The following is a 21,665-nucleotide window of genomic DNA, read 5'->3' as shown; positions in this document are numbered from 1 at the left end:
ACTGTAACACTAGCACCATCTAAGATTCCCAAGGAGGGGCGGAGGTTACATGTAACTGTAACACTAGCACCATCTAAGATTCCCAAGGAGGGGCGGAGGTTACATGTAACTGTAACACTAGCACCGAAGCATATTTGGCTTTCAGTTCAAGAGATTCTCACATCCCTGCATCTGGCCTGCAAGGAAGGCAATGAGTATCAAAAGAAATGCCACTGTCGGTGTTCCTACCTCGCCTTTTCTCAGGCTGCTAGAAAGATGGCGGACATTGAGACGGAGCGTGCTTACCAAAAGCAGCCTACAAAACAAAAAGCGAGTTTTGCTGGGACAAACTGGCAAGGAAAAACTCTCTCGGTACTACAAAAACATCGGTCTAGGCTTCAAGACGCCCAAGGAGGCCGTTGAGGGCACCCACATAGACAAGAAATGCCCCTTCACTGGTAATGTCTCCATCCGAGGTCAGATCCTGTCTGGTGTTGTGACGAAGATGAAGATGCAGAGGACCACTGTCATCTGCCGGGACTATCTCCATTACATCCGAAAGGACAACCGCTTTGAGAGGCGTCACAAAAACATGTCTGTACACCTGTCCCCCTGTTTCAGGGACGTCCAGATTGGCGACATTGTCACTGTTGGAGAGTGCAGGCCCCTGAGCAAGACTGTTCCATTCAATGTGCTCAAGGTCACCAAGGCTGCTGGCACCAAGAAGCAGTTTCAGAAGTTCTGAGGGGACTCTAGCCAATGCCCTAGAACAATTAAAAGTTGGTTTCCAACTTAAAAAAAAAAAAAAGAAAAAGAAATGCCACTGTCCTCCACTCTGGGTCTGAACTCTTGAAGCAAGGTTCCAAGGGAACTAGCCTTTCTCCTAGGAGTCTTACATTGGGAGATAAAAAGGCTGAAGCTTTGGGCAACCAGAGGAGGAATTTTCTGTCTAAAAGCTATCATTTGTCTGAGGACTTGGCGAGAGCTGAGACAATTGGATGGGGACCACATCCTGACTGAACTGCTTTGGGTGTGTCTATCTCTTGTCGTAAATCTTATCCTCATATTAGGACCCTGACGATGGAATGGGGGGATAGGAGGAAGTAGTGTCTGTTGGATCTCTTGTCCTTCTTCCCAAAGAAGCCATATTGAACCATTTTACTTTTTCCTATTAACTTCCCTTTTTTTTTGGTTTATGAGAGACCATTGAGTGAACTTGGCTCATTAGAGCACAGGCTGGAAACCTCAGTCCTACAACAATCATGACAACCCACATGGGGCAAAAGACACATCTTGGGGTATCCACCATCTGTAGCTGGTTCACATCAGATGGAGAAGTACCAGAAGGTTCCAACAGCTAATGGAGTCATTTTCTTCTGTGGATATTTTTCTATCTTCCCACTTCAGACAGCATCAGCTTCTTACCCATACTTGGTTGAAACTAGAAAATGAATATTTGGACTTTTGTTTCTCCCTAGTCCATCTGCCCCAGAAGAGGCAGCCAAAAGAGATGGAAGGCAGAAAAAGACAGAAGTCTGACCTCAGCAGACTGGACTATTTATTTCAAATGGGACAGACCCATGGGGAAAATGGTCTCTGTAAGGGAAAAAGCTGGTTGAAACCCTTTATAGAGTTGGAGTGAGGTGCTTGACAATGGGGAGATTGTCATAGCCTTGACAGGTAGATTCATTCTGCAGCCCCCCCCCCATATGTAGAATTGTCTACTGAGAAAAACTGGTTGTCCTGGGAATAACATCTCTGCAAATATTCTTTTCTGTGATGACTAAGGTAATCTGTAATTTTGTAGGAATCCAGTTCTGTTCATTATGAACCTTGAGGCATAAAAGAAATGGATTGTGAGGGTGTCGTCTCTTCCTTAGCTGCTTATGGCTGAGCAGGGTTGGGTGGGGGTGGGGCATGACTCAGGGCCTTCTAACTTTAGACATTATCTTGGTTCCTCAAGACCATTTACATTTTCCTGGGAGCGTCGGGTCCCAGGACCCTGTAGGGTTCCTGGTCCTCAGTCAGATGTAGTTAGCTATTGATTGGAGGAGGTAAGAACTTGTATTCTCTGCTGCAACAAATTAGAGGGGAATTTTAAAACACAAGGACCTAAGGTTAGAGCCAGAACTATAAGGGACCCAATACAGGGCACTATCCATGTTCTCCAAATGTCCAGAAGCCTGTCCAGACTGGTAGGGGGGATCTGGCTCATGATTCTGTAGAGTGGCAGTTTTGGTTTCTTTAAAAACCAAAATTTAAAAGAAATGTTAGAGGAATGAGTTTTCATTTGACCCCAGGTGTGGGATATGGGGCTGCTTCAGACTGTCCACAGCAGCTGACTATGATTTGCCTCATGCTCTAGGAGGGGAGTTATTTTGCCAGCTGTAGATAGTTTTTGTAAGTGTGTGATGTTTGGAATTCTGGGAACTTTTCAGAGGGTCTATAAATGCTAGGACCCCGAGACGTGAAGCAGGTCGTTGGTTGGTTGCTGCTGGTCGCTGTTTGTTAAGCAGTCATTTGCAAAAAAAACAAAAAACAAAAAAAACAAAAACTAGGTATCTTGTAGATCAAACTCGCCCCAAGGAACTTGATGCCCTAATCAACAGGAAGCAGTCTGATGATATTGACTCCCCCTTCTCCTCTAGCCTTCTTTCTTTCCTACCTAGTGTTGAGGGGTTAGAAGGGTGGAATAGGGGTGAAGAAGGGTGGTAGAAAAGGAACCCGTAAAGTAGCCAAAAGCCCAGCTACAATTTTGTTCTTCCTTTCAGTTGTCTGGCAACCTCCCTTATACCCCAGAAAGATTCATGTAAAACCAACACTCCTCCCCTGACGTATATCACAGTTTCTTCTACTCTGCCATAATGTGTTGCCATTGCTGCCAGAGAGTCCAACTGAGTCTGGAGTTTTCCAGTGCTGCCCTAGACCCATTTCGGAACAGCCTTGATTGTTGGGTGAGTTCTCTGTGTTGCACTTGAAGTCCAATGGCTGTTCCTCCCAGTCATTGCTGCCTCCCATGATTGCTCCTGGTAGGACTAGAAATAATATACTGCCCCTTTTGGTTTGGATAAGGGTGATGTGATAATTTATTTTCAGACATGACTATAAGATCTGGAACTAAGCCATGCATGGTGGTGCACGTCTTTAATCCCAGCACTTAGCAGGCAGAAGCAGACAGATCTCTGTGAGTTAGAGGCCAGCCTGGTTTGCAGAGTAAGTTCTGGGAAACACAGGGATACACCGAGCAACCCTGCTCCAAAACAAAAACAAAGAAGAAAAAGATCCGGACCTAAGTATACAATTTGGCAATGATTGACAGGGTAACAAGAGAAGAGGCCATTGGGACATTCGAACTAGGTGCCATCAGGGATCTCAGCCTAGCGCAGTCTTGATAGGGGCCCACACAGACAGCTGTACCCACAGTTTGTACGGGTGGTGCCCAAAGGCGGGTCTCAGGTGTGGAGTTGTTGTTTAAAGGATTTGTGACCGGTCTTACCCTTGGAAAAATCCAACAGTCTTTTCCTAGGTCAGTTTGAATTTAGAGAGCACTTCATGGCTGCCATTTACGAAGCAAGCATTTCTAGGAAGGAATCCTTGCGATCAAAGAAGTCAGATCCACTGGCTCTGGAGAGAGGAACCGGGATTCCCCATGTATCCAAGGAAAAGATGGAGGACAGAAATGCTGAGAGCCTTTACCTCCAGGCAGAGGAAGGCCTTTGGAAGGAGCTCCTTGCTGTTAGCCCCCTCTCTGAAGCCAAAATTCCCCTTTGCCCAGTTCATCAGGTCTTTTCTTGAACTTGATTGCCTGTATCGTTCCTCATTTCTCTCTGGTATGTGTCCAGATAGACGCCCAGAGGAGCTTTTAGCTACTGAGTCAATGCAATCATTGGAAGTAGGGGCCCTAACCAGGCCCGTGGGGAGGTGTATTGTAATGTGTCCTGCAGAAAGGCCAACACAGATATCCCTGCCATCAGCAGCAGCCCAGTGACCCTAGCGTACATAACTACAAATGTGGCTTGTTTCTGTCAATGAGATCATGACAGGATCCAGAGACCAACACAACTGGAGTCTTTGTCATTGCCAAGAAGTCGTGCGCCATCTGAAAGAGCTAAATGGGCTTCCTGTGTGCAGACTGTCTTATTAAGAACCCCAGAAAAGCTACAGTTTCCTCCCCAACCCCAGGAGTTTGTTATCTGGGATTCCAGAACAGGGTGACCCCCTAAGGTCTTGCTGGAGTTAAGGTCAGAGTTAGGACTGAGTTTAAAAGAAGCATTTTATAACTGAGACGGAGTTCTGAAGAATGGACGGCACCAGCTAATCCCCAAAGTAACAATAATCAGGTAAAAGAGAGCAAGAGGAGCTTCCAACCCCAGTCATGGGGGCAGTGATAGACAGCGGACCCACCAAGAGAAGAAAGTAAAATAGCTTAAGGATAAGATCCAGCAGTTGTAGAATGTCACAAGAGATGGCATAAAGAAGGAAATGTAGGCAGATGGAGAAAAACTGGATTTGGTCTGGAGTGTACTGGATAGAAGTTGCCAGGAGGGAAACCCAACTGGTGACAGGTCCTGGCTTCAACCAAAGGTCATTCTGGAAGTCCTTGAGGAAGGATAGTAGAGAGCAAGCAGTGGGGTTAGTTCTGTCTGACTGTTCCGGGATGGAAAGGAGCTAAGTTTTAGCTTCATGGGTTCAGTGGGGGCTGCTCTGTGCAAGCAGATAGGTCTTCTAAGACGGGAGATGTTTTCTGGTTTAGCAGTTGTGGCGTGAGGAGAATCATTTTATTGAGGTCCTGACCATAAGGGCCCAGGTGGGGCGGTAGGCCTCTGCCAGGTAAACCAGGTCTCCTATCTGGAAGGCTGTGTCTCCCTTCTCAGTGGGGCAGGAGGAAGGAGTTAAGTTCTTTCCCATAGCTGCTGAGACAGGACAGGAGTATGGAGTAAATGCCCAAAAGAGAATTCATGACCTCGAAGGGCCTGAAGTTTGTGGGATGTGGCGGGAGGGAGCAGAACCTCAAAGAGGCTAGCGGAAGAAGCTTTATCCAGTTCAACTTCAGTTCTAGGAGAGTTTGGTCAGTTTCCTTAACAGCTCAGTTCGTTCCCTTTGCAGAGACTGTGGGTGATAAGGGATGTGGAACTCCCAGTGTGTGTTAAGAAATGAGGTGTTACAAGATAGCGGAAGTGAGGTTGGGAGGCCAAGAGGGAATAATCAGAGAAAAGGATCTGGGTGATGGTAGAGGATCCTATGTTGGTGCTTGGAAACTCCTCCACCCATCTGGAAAAAGGGTTGATGGCTGTGTCTTTGTCTGCATATGTTATCACCAGTCCGTGGCCAGCAAAATCCCTCACTGGCAAATGGGGGAAGGTGGTGGCCTGAAGTTAATATGCAAGCAGATGTCTCAGCCTGGAAGAGCTACCCATAAAAACCCTTACCTTCCCGCCTCAGCCTGACGGGGTATTGTGAGGGACAAGAGAGTCTGATTAGCTGGGTGGAATAGGAAGTGGGTAAGAACCTCTGGGGTGAAGGATGGGGGGCTTAAGGGCTAAAGTTTGTGTTACCATTATGGGGGGCGGGGGGGTCCTGGTGGGTGAGAGCAGCTTCCCTGGCCAGTTTATCCACCATTTTATCAGCCAGGGAGATATACGGTCTATCCTTTCGGTGTCCCCTGCGGAGATGATCGTAGTGAGTAGCAATGTGACTTCTAGGAGTTTCTGTGTATGAGTGGCATTGGTAATGGGTGTTCCTCTCTGTGTTAGGAATCCGGGTCTCCAGATTGGGGATGCTGGAGTAGGCATACGTGGAGTCAGTATAGATGTTAACCTGTTTTCATCGGCCAGGATGAGGTCCCTTGCGAGGCCTGTCAGTTCTGCCTGTGGAGAGACGGAGGGCTTGCGGTGGGGGAGCGGGATGTCCTTGGATAATGGCATATGCAGCTGCATGTGTGTACAGATGTTGTTAGAACTGCCACACGAACCAGTGCACGGTCTGTGTGCAGAGGTGAACGAGACGCATGAGAATGGATTTGTGGGAGACCCAGGATCTCAGAGCAGAGGTGATGGGAGGCAGTGGCTGAAGAGGTGGTAGATTCAAGGGAGCAGGGTTGAGCGGAGGGGAGAGCTCAGGGGTAAGGTTGGGATGCAAAAGAAAGACATGGAGGCCCTGCAGCCCAGGTGGGGGCAAGGAAAGGAAACCTCCTATGGCTTTGGAGATCCTTGATTAGCTGTAAAGTAAGCTCATAAAACAGATCGCGTCGTGAAATTTTGTAAACTTCTGGAAGTTGGAATGAAGCGGTAGTCAAGGGTTGTAAACACAGGACCAAGCCTTTTGCAAGCACATCCAGTCGTTTCAACAAATAAGCTATGGGAGAATAGGAATCTTCTACTGCTTAACAACTGCTAGCACTTGCCTCTGAGTGGAGTGAAGGAAAGAAAGAGTCCAAGGAGACCAGATGTGATGGTGGAGGGCCTGGGACAGGGTGTTTAAGCTCGTCTATGGAGCTCTGGTAGAACTGCAGAGACAGAAGAGGTTCCTGAATGAGCCCTCTAGTGGCCTCATAGAGGGGGTGTGCTATACATGAGATGTTAGGGATCCAGGTATGGAAAGAAATGAAAGGCCCAGTAAAACTACGAGGTCTCCCTTTGTGTTGGGTAAGGGGTTTGTGAGTAGCTCCTGAACCCAAGAAGAGGGTGGAGAGACTCCTCCTAGTGGGAAGAGACCTAGATAATGAACAGCGAGGGATGCAGACCTGGAAGGTTGAATGTCCTACAGAAGGGAATATTGACCACATAGTACAGAAATAAAGTGGGAGAAAGGTCTAGGAAAGATAGATCCTTTTGTAGGAATTGACCAAAGAAGTGGGGCCTGGGTAGGACCATCCTAGTAAGTTGTTAGAGTATTGGGGTCTTCTCAGGCGAAGGCATACAGAGGAGTGGAGGCAAGGTGTACAAAGAAAGTCTTTTAAGTCAAAAACTAAAAACCTGAAAGGAAAAGGGTGCTGGTGGGGATAGATGAAAGGGGGTTATAGGGGTTGGGGACTGTGGGGAAATGGTCATTATAGCCTCCTTAATTTTTCTAAGGTTTTGGACCATGCAGGAGAACCCATTAAGTTTTTTAACTCCCAAGATATCAGTGTTGTGTGAGAACAGGGAGTCCTGCCTGGAGGAGGCAATAAATGATGGGGTTTTAGGCCTCTCCACGTATTTGGGGATAAGGAAGTATTGTTCTGTGTAGGAAGGGTCTTTAAGAGAGACAAGGACCAGGCAATGATAGCGGGCTATGGAAGGATCAGCCATGACCTGTACCCTAAGTGAATAGAGGGTGGCATAAGATGAGGGGGGCTTCTAGGAGACAGTGGCCTGCTACCTGAGTCTGGTTCCATTTTAAAAGAAAGATGGAGGTCATTTCCAGGTGAGGTGTGTGAACAGAGGCTTTAAATTTGATGAGAAGCTCTCATCATAGGAAGAACGGGGATAACTTGCCACAGTTATGACATATGTTAGATTAGAGACAAGGACCCAAACTGACAGGACAGCGGGACTCTGCACACTCCCATGATTGTAAGACTCCAGAGTGGAATGTTATCTCCTAGCCATTCAGTTAGCAGAGAAAAGGAAGCCCCTCTGTTCAAGACAAAAGAGACTTATCTCCTGGACATTGTCCCTGTCACCCTGAGTTTAGAGGAGCCCACAGATGCCCAGTTTGAGCAAATGTTATAACCTAACATATGTGAAAGGAGCTGATAGGAAATCACCCTCAGAATGAACTACAAGGACAGAACCTTGTAGCTATAGTGGGTGCTCAGTTTACAGTGGGAGAACATTGAGGGAAAGCATCAGATCATGGGCAGCAAGATGGAGCCTTGAAGGGAGAGAGTCCTTTCTAATAAATCCAGAGATCGAAGGGGTCAAGCTTGCTTTCTATCATGTTAGATCATGGGCCCATCCCTTTAAGACTCCAGTCGCTCTAAGTTCAGACGCTACGGCCTGAGCTTACACGTAAATAGCAGTAGAGTAATAAGTTCTTTATTTTAATTTGATATATTGGGTGTTTTCCTGCTTATGTCTGTGTACTATGTGTGCCTGGTGCCCGTGGAGGTGAAAAGTCAAATTCCCTAAAGCTGGAGTCACAAACAGTTGTGAGCTAACATGTCGGTGCTAGGAATCAAATCTGGGTCCTTTGGAGTACACAACCAGTGCTGTTAACCTCAGAGCCATCCCTCGTACCTCTAGGGTTAAGGTTTTAACACAGGCTGACTTCAAAATCCTGATCCTTTTGCCTCTCTCTCCCAAGTGTTGGAATTCCAGACCTGGGCTACCGTAACTCCTGGCTCATTTGCATTTCTTTGTATCGGGAACAATCTATATGAAACAGAGGGGAAAACTTACACAGAAATAGTATAAGCATGACTTAGTACATTTACTCAAGGGAGTGGAAGATCTGTACCCTGAAAACTAGAAAACACTGAGGGAGATGAAAAAGCCGCAAATGAGGAAGATATTTCATGCTTATGGACTTGAGTACAACGTATCTAAATGGTAACACAATTCCTATCAAAATTCCAATGACATTTTGCACAGAAACTGAAAACGGTGTTAACATGGGGGCAGAGAAAACTCCTCCCAAAGCCAAAACAACTTTGAAACAAATGGCAGGTATCGCATCTGTCTTTATTTTCTGTGTATGGACGTTTGGCCTGCATGTATGTCCGTACATCATCCGTGTACCTGGTACTCCCAGAAGCCGGAAGGAGCATCAGATTCCCTGCAACCGGAGTTACAGATGGCTGTGAACTGCCAAGTGGGTGCTGGGAATTGAACTCAGTGCTTCGGAAGATAGGCAGGCTCTCTTACTCATCGAGCCATCATTCCAACCCCAAGATTTCATGTGTCTTGATTTCAAAGTCCATTACAAAGCCCCTGTAGCCTTTGTGTGGCTGTGATGCACTGATGAATGGGACGGAATACAGAGCACAGAAACAAAGCCACAGACCACAAGTAGATGCTGCCGTACTGTGCTTGTTATACTGCATGTTACAGATCCTTAATTGTTTTTTAGACAAGCCTACTGCAGGTTGGTTTGGAACTCACTGTATAGCTGAGGATGGACTAGAATTCATAATGGTCCTCCTGTCTCAGACCTCTGAGTGCCAGGATTACGAGTGTGAGCCATTATGCTTTAATGCTAGTATTTGTATGTGTAATGTACGCACACACCTGTGTGAGTACAGCAAGCATGAAGGGGAGGAGCCCTGCTCCATCACTCTCTGTCGGGGTTGGGCATTTCTTGACCAGGGGTTACCTTGTTTGTCCTTTGTTGATCTACATACATTGGTCTTTATTCCAGTGTCAGCCTTTGTCTATTCCAGAAGGCTGGGGACTTCTCTCTGGATTTTCACCAGCTAGGGTCTCCCACAGAAACTGGAGCCTGAGTAATTCTCTCCACCCCATCCACAGTGCTGGGGTTACAGGCACCCAGTCTTAAATTTACATGGGTGTTTGCATAGCAAGCTCTCTTCCCCACTGAGTCATCTCCCCTTGCCCACCCACCGGTTTTTCTTTAGAAATGGAAATTTTGAGTCTGAGAAGATGACTGGGCCAGTGAAGTCTCTCCCACACAAGCAAGAAGACCTGAATTTGGACCCCCAGCACCCACATAAAAGCCAGGAACAGTGGTTCATATCTGTAACCCTAGTTCTTGGTCAATGGGGCTCCTTGGCTCGTCAGGCTCAAGAAAGTGTGAGCTCCAGATAAAGTAAGAGACAGTCTTTTTTTTTTTTTTTTTTTTTTTTTTTGGTTCTTTTTTTCAGAGCTGGGGACCGAACCCAGGGCCTTGCGCTTCCTAGGTAAGCGCTCTACCACTGAGCTAAATCCCCAGCCCCAGTAAGAGACGGTCTTAAAAAATAGGTATGGTCAGTAATAAAATGCCCAGGGCCTCCCTGTAATTTCCACATAAGCACATGCATGGCTGCATATACCCACACACCCACAAGCACATATGTATAAACATATAAACAGCACACATATACAGGCAGTGTACCCACATACACACATGTTTGTGTGTATGAGTAAGCACACTCTTGTCGAATGTGGGTAATACTTGCAATATTTCAAACTCATTATTTCTAGCATTGGGGTGATCTGTGACCTCCACAAACCACGCCCACACAAGATGTCAAACGATGTGTTGTGTGTACTCTAACTCCTCCACTAACAGGCCATTCTGTTCAGTCTCCTGGGAGCAACCTGATACCACACTATACTAAGACCGATGAATAGCTCACAGTGGCCTGCAGGTGGTCAAGTGAAAGGAAGAGTCACACATTTCCTGAATTAAATCAGAAGCTAGATTTGATTTATTCTCAGTTGAAAACAGCCATACAGACTAAATGTTGGGGCTCTTTGAATACCAGTAGTTAACCAAGCTGTCCGTGCAAGAGGAAAGGTTCCTGAATAGGAGGCAGAAAAGTTGCTTACAAGAAATCTGAGGCCAGCAGAGGTGGGTTCTCGAGGTTCAACATCCACTTCCAAAAGCAAAGGCACAAAGTGTATGGAGGAAGTTATTAAGAAGACCTGGGGAGGGGGCTGGAGAGATGGCTCAGTGGTTAAGAACACTGACTGCTCTTCCAGAGGTCCTGAGTTCAATTCCCAGCAACCACATGGTGGTTCACAACCATCTGAAATGGGATCTAGTGCCCTCTTCTGGTGTGTCTGAAGACAGCAACAGTGTGTTCATATACATTAAATAAATAAATCTTAAAAAGAAGAAGAGGAAGAAGAGGAAGAGGAGGAGGAAGAGGAAGAAGAGGAAGAGGAAGAGGAAGACGAAGACAACGACGACGACCTAGGGACAATCGCTGTTGAAGTTAGCTGCAATACACTCATTTTCAACATAGCAGTCAATAGCCTTATATTGCAAGATAATGTCTAGGGCTTTCATACCTGTATCTATGCTTGGTTTCAGAGTTCTAAAAGATCTGCTGAATGACACTGGGGACTAGGGTAGTTGAATATGCTTGGCCCAGGAAGTGGCATTATTAAGAGGTATGGCCTTGTTTGGAGGAAGTGTGTCACTGGGGGGATGGGCTTTGAGATCCTCCTAGCTGCCTAGAAGCCAGTCTTCTCCTGTTTGCCTTCAGAACAAGACGTAGAACTCTCAGCTCCTTCAGTGCCTGCCTAGATGCTGCCATGCTCTTGACAGTAATGGACTGAACCTCTGAACCCGTAAGCCAGCCCCAATGTTGTCCTTTTAAGAGTTGCCTTGGGGTTGGGGATTTAGCTCAGTGATAGAGCGCTTGCCTAGCAAACGCAAGGCCCTGGGTTTGGTCCCCAGCTCCGAAAAAAAGAAAAAGAAAAAGAAAGAAAAAAAAAAAAAGAATTGCCTTGGTCATGATGTCTCTTCATAGCAATGAAACCTTGAGTCAGGGACCACTACAGCTGGGAGCTGCATTTAAGGCAACAATAATCATTCTTGAAAACATGCACAATGAATCTACTGTGTATTGAGAAAATAAAACAAGGCCTACATGACATTTGCTTTATAGCATGGTATTCTGAATCGGTTGAGCCCACTGTTGAGATCTAATGCTCAGAATTACTGCTCTTTTGACAATGCCTGGGGTCCCCTAAGACTACTAATAAAACTGTTTTCTTACTCTCACACATCCATTGTGCAGACCACAGGTCAGGAGCAATTGTGACTTTCAGATCACAATAAGTCTTGTAAGGTGCTATAGTTGTGGATCCCACTCTTGGAACAAGCCTGTTCTAGACTCGTGGAAGGTGGCGATAGGTCAGTAAGCATTTGGAAAGAGTTGCTTCCGTCTTTCATAGCTGACTTGAAGCACAACCTAAGATGCGACTGAACAGCACACATTAGACTGTCATAAAGGGCTGGAGAGATGCCTCAGCAGTCAGGAATGTTTGCTCCTCTTCCAGAAGAAGGAGTTCAGTTCCCAGCCCATGACCACCTATAACCCCAGCTGCAGGATCTCTCACCTCTCACCTCCATGGATCCCTGTATAACTGCAGGTTTTCCACCCACGCCCCAGTTCCCAAAATAACAACTCTGATACTTAATTATTTATGAATAAATGCCGGGGTCATAAGCTTGGGCTTGTTCCCCAACTAGCTCATAAGTTAATTAACCGTTTATTCTATGAGTGCCACATGGCTGGTTACCTCTCCTCAGCTTCCTGTGTCTGCCTCCTCAGAGTTTGGGGTGGATCTCTTTCCTCACCTAACTCTATCCCAGAATCCTCTCTCCCTGCCGGAACTCCCACCTCCTATTTCCTGCCTCAGTTCATTGGCCAATCGGCTTTTTATTGACAGGTGATGCTTTCATAGAGTGCACAAGAGATTCTCTCTGCATTTTCCCCTCTTAGTTCAAAAAAAAAAAAGGGCCCTTTCTCTTTCAATAATAAACTATAAACAAAAATAGCAATTATGAAAACTATCAGGTAAGGTTATGTTGAGGTCTGCTCCCCACCTCCAGCATAGCTGCAGCCATTTTGTTCCATGCCTGCCAGCTATTTCATATTGTTGCTGTAATGTGCCTGCCAGTCATTGACACAGAAAAATAACGACTCAAAGCAAGGCCCTACTGATCACGTATCCTGTTGTGTTCTGTAAGTTCTGAGGTTTGTTAATCTTAAGAAATTCCACAAAGCTTTACATAGAACTCATCAAATTAAAGGCCAATATGAACTGTTAATGTCTAAAACATCTTGTGTCAGAGCTGACTACTGGGCAACACTTCCTGCACCTAGGAATGAGCTCGCTGTGAGTTTTGTGGGTTTTTTCCTTTATAACAGAGAAAGATGTCCAATGCCATAGCTGAGCCTACAGTCTTAATCAAACAGAATTAGGGTGTGCATTCGATAAACTATCTCTGACTGAGATCAGTGTTTGTACGGTTGTGGGTGACTCATGGACTCCAACAATTACATTCACAGTGTCCAGTTCATCTGTATTTGGCAAGCTTGGAGAAAGTACTCTATTGTCTATCTTATCTTGTGAGTTCAGAGTTCTATACCTAAATTAATTCCTATTATAACTTGCATTACCAACCTAAAAACATCTTAGACCTTAAAACATTTTCCTAAATCCTAAACAACTTTTGTTTAATGAGAGACTATAGCTAGCTAGTCTTCAATCCAATCAGAGCCCTGAGAAGGAATAAATATTTCCTCAGTTTGCAGGCAGTGCAGGCAAGCGCTTCTGTAACTACATAAGTGACAGGGAGAGCTGGCTGCCTGGACAGCCCCCCAAATTTCCCTGATTGACTGGAGCATCCATCTTCAGCCTTCTGGCCCAGAATATTGACAGACTTTTCTATGAAGCAGTAATTATGAAGAATGCCTTACTCCGTAGAATTAAATAATTAGATACTCATGGCAGGTCTGCTACCTGCCTCAATACTTAACATTTCCGAAAGAAAGATACACACACACACACACACACACACACACACACACACACACACACAGAGCCTTTATATTTTAATATGTTTTAATTAGCACAATAGCTGGGCCACTGCCTAACGTCCTTGTGGTTAACCCACCTCCCACGATAATCCCGAGTTATCACTTACTAAATTCTGTACTCTCCCTTGGCTGCCCTGGACTCGGCTGGGCAGCCCTCTGGGCCACACCCCCTGGACTCCCTCATGGCAGCTATGCCTTCCTGTCGTCCACTCTTCTCAGGCGTGGCGTCTCCACTCTCCCAGCATGGTGAACCTCCTGCTCCCTCTTCCGTCTCCCTCCCAAGCCCCAGATATTCTCAAGTCCTGCTTCTGTCTGCCCTGCCCAGCCATTGGCTGCCGGCATCTCTATTTACCAATCAGAATCAACTGAGGGCAGATTTCCAGTTTTGACGGAGCATGATTAGCATTCGTAATAAAGGCAGCTACACTATCCTGTCTTGACAAAGCTTCAAATCGACTGTCCTGCCCCGTTTGTCCAGTTTGGACAGCATACTGTCAGCAGCTAAAGCAAGAGAAGTTTCTTGCCTAGTGACAAGCTTGCCACTTTTGAAGCAAGGTACATCTGGAGGCTCTTTCGATGCTCGTCCTCTTCTTACTCGTCCTCTTCTTTGAAGTAGGATAGGGTTGCTGCAAGGAACAGACCCGTCTCATTTAAGGATGTTAGTAAAACATCCTTAAATGCCATTTCCTGTAGATCTCTGAGGTTTTTGCAGACCATCTGTCTACCCATAGTATATCTGAATACTATCTTTTTTTTTTAAAGATGTATTTATTTATTTTATGTACAGCATTCTGCCTGCATATGTGACTGCAGGCCAGAAGAGGGCATCAGATCCCATTACAGATGGTTGTGAGCCACCATGTGGTTGCTGGGAATTGAACTCATGACCTCTGAAAGAGCAGTCAGTGCTCTTAACCACTGAACCATCTCTCCAGCCCCTGAATACTATCTTACTGTTAGCTACTTACTATCTGTTCAGGTTTAAAAACATCGAACTGTAATTCTAGCATCTAACGTGACCATGAGTTTGACTGTCTAACACTTGCATTTTTTAATTATTCTAAAAAGGTTGCAATAGAAGCATTCCAGGACTTGAACTTCACATTACATTGGTACAATACCTTAAACAAGAGTTGAAACATATATACATAGAATGTTGTGGCAAAATATAATCCTAAATCTGTATCAATATATAAAGTATATGCCAGTGTAAAACATATTTTATTGATGTTCTTTGGTCTAAACGTACATCCAATAATCTACATTTTTTTTCTATTTTTCGGAGCTGGGGACCGAACCCAGGGCCTTGCGCTTGCTAGGCAAGCGCTCTACCACTGAGCTAAATCCCCAACCCCAATAATCTACATTTTTATCCTATTACTTCTATGTCCCCATTTCTTCCCATCCCCTTCTCCTCCTCCCCTCCCCCAACACTAGATAGGAGAGAAGGAATAGCAGAATGAAAAGAGGAAATCCCTGAGTCTAACCTCCAATGCTTGTTTCCTCCCCGACTGAGACCATTAACAACTTTCAAACAACCCCTTTAAATGATGACATCCATTACCCATTAAATGACCCTAACAGTCTGTCATGCTGGACAATCTGGCTAGTCATCTAGAAATTATCTCTGATGTCGATTTTTGAGGAAAGAGCAGTGAAGCAGTCAGGTAGGATCGAGCAGAATGCTGGAATAAATATCTTAAGTGTTTCAGCACTTTCTCAGCATTCCCAAGGGTAAAAACCTTTTCAAGGTCATTTTAACTTCATTGGAGCCTGTAAACATATCAACGCTCACAGGTATTAATTAATATACATTTCTACAATAATGTATGTATGTTAAATCTTTTGATAATTGCTTGACCTGCAGGACTGTAAGATACAGCTGTAACAAGTTTCATGCCACGCCTAAAATACTTTTGTATTCTAACGGATACATAGGCTTGGGTATCATCAGCCTTAATTAGAAAAGGCAAGTCCAAAAGAGCCGCCATCTCCAATCAGTGAGCAATCTCAGAAGCATCTTTCTCAGAACTTAAGGCAAAATCCCACTGGAAATCTGGATATGTATCAATAGTACAGCACATCAGCATGTCTACAAATCTTAATTCTCCAAACCCTACACACTGAGACATATAACCTATTGTCTGACATTCTAAGGTCTCATCAAACATAATTTGTACTCTTAATTCAGTATATTGACTCTCTACGGGTTGCCATTTTAATTCCTCAAGCCTTTGTGGATTTTTCTCATCTGGAACTGCACTTTTTGCTGTTAATGTAGGATCCAGATTGGATTCTTCTGAAGGTTCTTTATTCTAATTTAAAGACTCCTCTAATCTCTTTGCTATGACCTCCAAACTAGCATTTAATTTTTTAATCTTTTTTCCCCTCTAAGTCTCTATTCCAATAGCTCTTAAAAAGGATATTTAAGAATGTAATAGTTGGGTTGGAGAGATAGCTCAGAGGTTAAGAGCACTGACTGCTCTTCCAGAGGTCCTGAGTTCAATTCCCAGCAACCACATGGTGACTCACAACCATCTGTAATGGGATCTGATGCCCTCTTCTGGTGTGTCTGAAGTTAGCAATAGTGGACCCACAAACATGAAATAAATAAATATATATTTTAAAAAAAGAATGTAATAGTTACTGAAAGATTGGTTATTTGTCGATAAGCAAAACAAACTCATTCGGGATCCAGATGCATAGTGTCATGGTACCACCCCCCACTCCCACTCCCCATTTTTAACAAAGAAAATGTTTTCCTTTTAATCTCCCTCTCTCCTTAAGGACTTAACTTTATCTTCGAACTAAATATTTCTTCTTATGACTTTTTATACCCAGTTTTTTTTTCTCTTTTATTGTTTTCAAACTTAATCCCTTACCAGTTCAGAAGTCTGGGGCTGTTCAGTCTGACTGAAGTTCCAGGAAAATGTTGCTTTTGCCCTTCTGTGTGTCTGTAAGCTCTAGGCCAGCATGCGTCTATGGAGGCTAGCTCCACCCACTTGGCTTAGTCTAGCAGGCAGCCTGTGGTAGTTTGGATCTGCCTGGCTCAGCGGGAGGCACTATTTGGAGGTGTGGCTTTGTTGTAGAAAGTGTAGCACTGTGGGCATGCATGGGCTTTTAGATCCGCCTCCGGACCACGTGGGAGTCAGTCTTCTCCAAGCAGCCTTCAGATGAAGATGCTGATCTCACAGCTCCTCCTGCACCACGACTGCCTGGAAGCTGCCTCATTCCTGCTTTGATAATGATAATAGACTGAACCTCTGAACCTGTAAGCCTGCCCCAATTAAATGTTGTTCTTCTAAGAGTTGCCTTGGTCATGGTGTCTGCTCACAGCAGTAAAACCCTAAGACGCTGCTCTCACCAGTTCTGTGCTGGACCTGCCATTTGCTTTTTGTGAGATCTGAGACTCAAACATGCAGGTACCATCTGGGAGCTGAGCCTATCAGCCCCAACTCTGAGAAGTTTGAAAATGACTTGCTCTTAATATAAATGTAGAGTGAATTAACCCACTGCTTGGACTCATTTCCCTTATGCTAATCCCCAATAACTTCCCAAAGAAACCAAGATTTATTTAAGATATACCTTAAACTTCTAGGCTAATCTGGCTACCTCCCAGCTCCATCCCATGATTATTTGGATATTATTATTAATCTGGCTCTTCAGATCTTTCATCACTTCAATCCTCTGTCCTCCCCACGTATCTTACTCCCACCTCCCTCTCTTGGACACCCGCCCTATTTATTATCTATTCTGCCCAGCCATTGGGTTATCAGCATTTATTGACAAGGCAGAGAATAAATCGTTAAGAACTATTTACACAAAGTTGATACCGGCGATTCTTGGTATAACCATTACCATGCCAAGTCTGGATTGAAACAAGACACAAGGGCAGAGAACTCAGCTTGAGTAACCCCATGGTAAACTTTATACAGCTTGCAAAACATTAGGCCTGCCAGGCGTGCCTGAGGCTCCGAGTCAACTCATAGGTGTTGTTGTAAAAATATAATAATAATAATAATAATAATAATAATAAGAAGAAGAAGAAGAAGAAGAAGAAGAAGAAGAAGAAGAAGAAGAAGAAGAGGAGGAAGGAGAAGAAGAAGAAGTAAGGATTGTCTTTTACCCCACTGGGTCCTCACCGCGGTGCCCCAAGATATCTGCTAGATATCTGGTGGAAACACAGCCCAGCCACACACTTTCCTACACTCAAACCCTCACATAAAAGAACACACAACACAATAATCTTTGACCGAATTGTTAAGATATAATTGCCCACTTAAACATACAAAGCCCGATACTATCCATCCCTTGAGAACATTAATAACAACCTGTAAATACACAGAGCAGAATCTTAACATCACCTGCCATGGCTTCTCCCCCCTCTCCGTCTATCCTCTCTCCCTCTCTCCCTTAGTCTCCTCTTCCTTCAAACTTCTCTCCCGCCCATCCTTCCTTCTCCTGCAATGACAGGCCTCCTTCTATCCTGTACCTGCCCCTCACCTGTACTTTACAAATTCAATGGGGAGGTGGTTCTGGTGAAGTCACCTGAGTTCTGAGTCCTTGACTAGGCAGCTGTCCTTGGGGCAGTGGAATTAGCATCAAAATACAGTAATTTCAGGGCATACCACAACACATAGGCTCTTAGGCCTCTACTAGCTCTTAAAGGAATGTAGCCTCCTGTCCAGTGAGAGACTTTCATCCATCTCCGGTTCCATGGCTTTCTGAGTTTTCTCAGGCCCTCTGCTTGGATGGATAGCATACCCCTCATTGGACATCTTCAGTAATTGGGGCTACTCTACCCATGCCCCAGTTCCTGAAATAACAACTCTGAGATCTAATTATTTATGATTAAATGCCTAGGTCATAAGCTTGGGCTTGTTCCCCGACTACCTCATAACTTAATTAACCCATTTATTCTATTCTGTTAGTATTGGCTACCTCTTCTCGGCTTCCTGTGTCTGCCTCCTCAGGGTTTGGGGTGGATCTCTCTCCTCACCTAACTCTATCCCAGAGTTCCTCTCTCCCTACCAGAACTCCCACCTCCTACTTCCTGCCTCAGCTCATTGGCCAATAGGCTTTTTATTGACAGGTGATGCTTCCATACAGTACACAAAGATTTTCTCTACAAATCTGCACACATGTGGCATTCACTCACACAGATATACACATAGATAAAAATAAGTCTTTAAAATAAAAATGTGAGAGGTGTTTCTTATAGATAAACAGTGATTTCCTGAAGTAGGATCTACTACGGGTGGAAATCCTCTCAACAGTGTTAGAATAGAATTCCAAGGGGCTAAAGGTAGTCCAGTCTAGGGCTTTATCAATGGCTTTTTGGTCTCACAACAAAGGCAGAAATAGGGGCTGTATGTCAGACTCAAATTCTCCTGTACATGCAAAGGACAAACTAAAGGCAACACACAGAACAGGAAAAACATTCATAAGCAAACACATAAAGGACTTAAGATTAAAAATCGCTAAGGACTTCAAACATCTCAGTAAAGACAAATAACCTGGTTAAAAAGTAAGAAAAGAGCCAAAACAGGCATTTTCTGAGACACAAGTGGCCAAGAGGTGTCTGAAAAGGAGCTCAGGATCACACACAAGGGGCAATGCTAAGAAGCAGGATGACCTTACACCTGCTATTGCAGCAAACAAACAACAAATGCCACGTCAAGGGCTGACATGATGTGGAGAAGTGAGAATCCTTGTACACTAGAGTGAAAATACAAACCAGAACAGCCATCTGGAAATAGCATGGAGGCTCCTGGACTGGCTGATGAGGTGGCGAGTAGGCCAGCAACTGGCTTCCAAACCTAACGACCCAAGTTCAACACAAAAGGAAAAGCCAATTTGCGTGAGCTGTCTAGACACACACACCGACACACATATATATAAATTAACCTAATTTTAAAAAATAACATGGAAATTCCTCAAAAACAAAACAGAATTACTGTATGAGAGTATAAAATGAAGAGATATCTGTATTTCCGAATTCACTGTAGCAATATCTACAACACTCAGGATATGGACTCGACCTGCCTAGTAAACAGGTAAAGGGAACAAGTCAGGCTGTCAGGCGTGCTGGTGCACACCTTTAATCACAGCGCTCGAAAGACAGGCAGGCAGAGCTCTGTGAGACCAGCCTGGTCTATAGACACACACACACACACACACACACACACACACACACACACACACACACACACAGCTATTAGTATTTAAAACAATAAAACTCTATTATTTATGACAACAAAGGTGAAATCTGAGATTAAGTGACCTAAGTGAAGAATGTCAAGAAACACAAAGTTTCAGTTACAGGGAAGGAAGTTCACTAGTCGCATTGTTACTGTCAATTACTTAACAAATGGCTGAGAACGTTATCTTTATTTAAAATATTCCCCAGACGATATATTCTGATCCTATCCTTTCCCCCAACTTCGCCCAGGTCCTCCCCCTGCTTTGCCACTTACACAACTTCCAGTTCATTCTGTCTCTCAGGAAAACAAAAGAGAGGAGGAAAACAATTAAAAAAAAAAAGAAAAGAGAAAAATAAAAAACAAACTTTTAAAAATTCACTAAGGAAAATGTAACAAAACAAAAAGCACACACACAAACCTTGGAGCCCGTTTTGTATTGGCCAGGTACTCCTGGGCATGGGCTCCACCCTGGAACATGATGGATAACACGGTGATACTCCATTTCCCAAAAGGCATCAATTCCAAGTAGCGTCTTATTTAGGGGTGGAGCTGTGTCCACCTGCCCTCTGAGAAGACATTTTAAGCCTATTCCGTGGGCTGGTGAGAGACAGCTCAACAGCTAAGAACACTTGCTGCTCCTGAAGAGGAACAGAATTTGATTCCTAGCATCCATATTGGACAGCTCACAACCATCTCTAACTCCAGCTTCAGGGACCTGACATGTTTTTCTGACTTCCTCAGGCACTGTGTTTCAGGATAGCCAAGGCTACACAAAGAAACAAAACAGAACAAAACAAAAAACAACAACAACAAAAAGATATTTAATAATCATAAATGGGTAATAACAGAAAAGGTTGGGGATCAAGTAATTAAGGAACAATTTATTCCAAGGACACTTGCTAACAAGTGACTTTTGAACACCAGAGACAAAGTAGTGTTCAGGGATTCGACACCTAGACAAATTAAATCAATTAACTTTTTAATGAAAGCTTGGAATTAAATCAACATGAGAACAGTGTTTAGAGAAATTGACTAAATGAGTTACACTGCAAACAGGGAAAGCATAATTTAATTGGCTAACTGCCCCCCGCCCAATAAAGAGTTGAAATAACTTTACACTTTAATATTATCTGAAGTAAATTTCTACATGGCAAGCTCAACTGTCACCCTTTATCAGTCAACGAAATTTTAACTTGACTTTTCTCTAGATGATACACAGTGAGAACTTATCACTGGTGAGACACTGGTCAGGAACCAGGAAAAGAAGGGGGACAAAAAGAATAGAGGGGAGGGGAAGGGAAGGGAATTCTTAAAACCCTACACCTTATCTACAGTGTCTCTAAAGCTCTCTCTCCTGGACACCGATTTAAGGGTGGAAAAAAATGTAAACCCATCAAGAAATGAGATGAAACTGAAACTGTGGTCCTTCAAGTAGGAGGTCCCCTCCGTAAGTCTTGGGCAGTTCAATACTTGGTCCCCAGTAAGGGACTGTTCAGGGATGATTAGGAGGTGCAGCCCTTGTGGAAGTGTGTCACAGGGAGCAAGCTTTTTGGTTTCAAGCCTTGTGCCTTGTGTGTGGTTTGAGATATGAGCTATCAGCTCCGACTCCATCATCATGGATGAACTCTGACCCTCTGGAACCGTAAGCCCCAAATATGCTTTCCTTCTATAAAGGTTGCCTTGGTCAGCGATAGAAAAGTAACTCCCATAAAACTCAGAAATATTTGTAAATTTTTGCCTCTTGTTTTTGGAGACGGGGTTTCTTTGTGGAGCCCTGGCTGTCCAAGGACTAAAGGCATGTACCACCACCTCCCAGCTAAATACGTACATGTTTATATCTTAGAATAAACAGATACACACTAGAGGTTACTTTAAATAGGCAAGCATGTCTAACCAGGGACTCGAAGGTGGTTGAGAACACTTGCTGCTCTTCTAGAAGACATTCAGTTCCCAGGCAGGCTGAACCTGTAACTCCAGCTCCAGAGATCCAACAACATCCTCTTCTG

General features: G+C 44.4%; 1 protein-coding gene, 1 long non-coding RNA gene and 1 pseudogene across 5 annotated transcripts in view; 2 read left to right on the top strand and 1 right to left on the bottom strand.

The window, feature by feature from the left end:
• Mylk3 (myosin light chain kinase 3) overlaps nt 1–13,735 on the bottom strand; it is an 80,720-nt gene extending 66,985 nt beyond the window's left edge. Inside the window, exon 1 of the mRNA XM_087594093.1 lies at nt 13,564–13,735. The gene's annotated coding sequence lies outside the window, so the exon portion shown is untranslated. The remainder of the gene's footprint in view (nt 1–13,563) is intronic.
• Nucleotides 1–21,665, top strand: part of LOC147999372 (uncharacterized) — a 267,261-nt gene that overhangs the window by 16,587 nt on the left and 229,009 nt on the right. The gene's annotated exons all lie outside the window — the stretch shown is intronic.
• LOC147999374 (small ribosomal subunit protein uS17 pseudogene) lies at nt 256–1,832 on the top strand (annotated as a pseudogene). The gene has a single exon (XR_015643979.1). The product of XR_015643979.1 is annotated as a small ribosomal subunit protein uS17 pseudogene (transcript).

This window comes from Rattus norvegicus, chromosome 19 (genome assembly GCF_021556685.1).
Source record: "Rattus norvegicus strain SHRSP/BbbUtx chromosome 19, alternate assembly SHRSP_T2T, whole genome shotgun sequence".
Lineage (NCBI taxonomy): Eukaryota > Metazoa > Chordata > Mammalia > Rodentia > Muridae > Rattus > Rattus norvegicus.
This window is presented reverse-complemented; position numbering and strand designations above follow the sequence as displayed.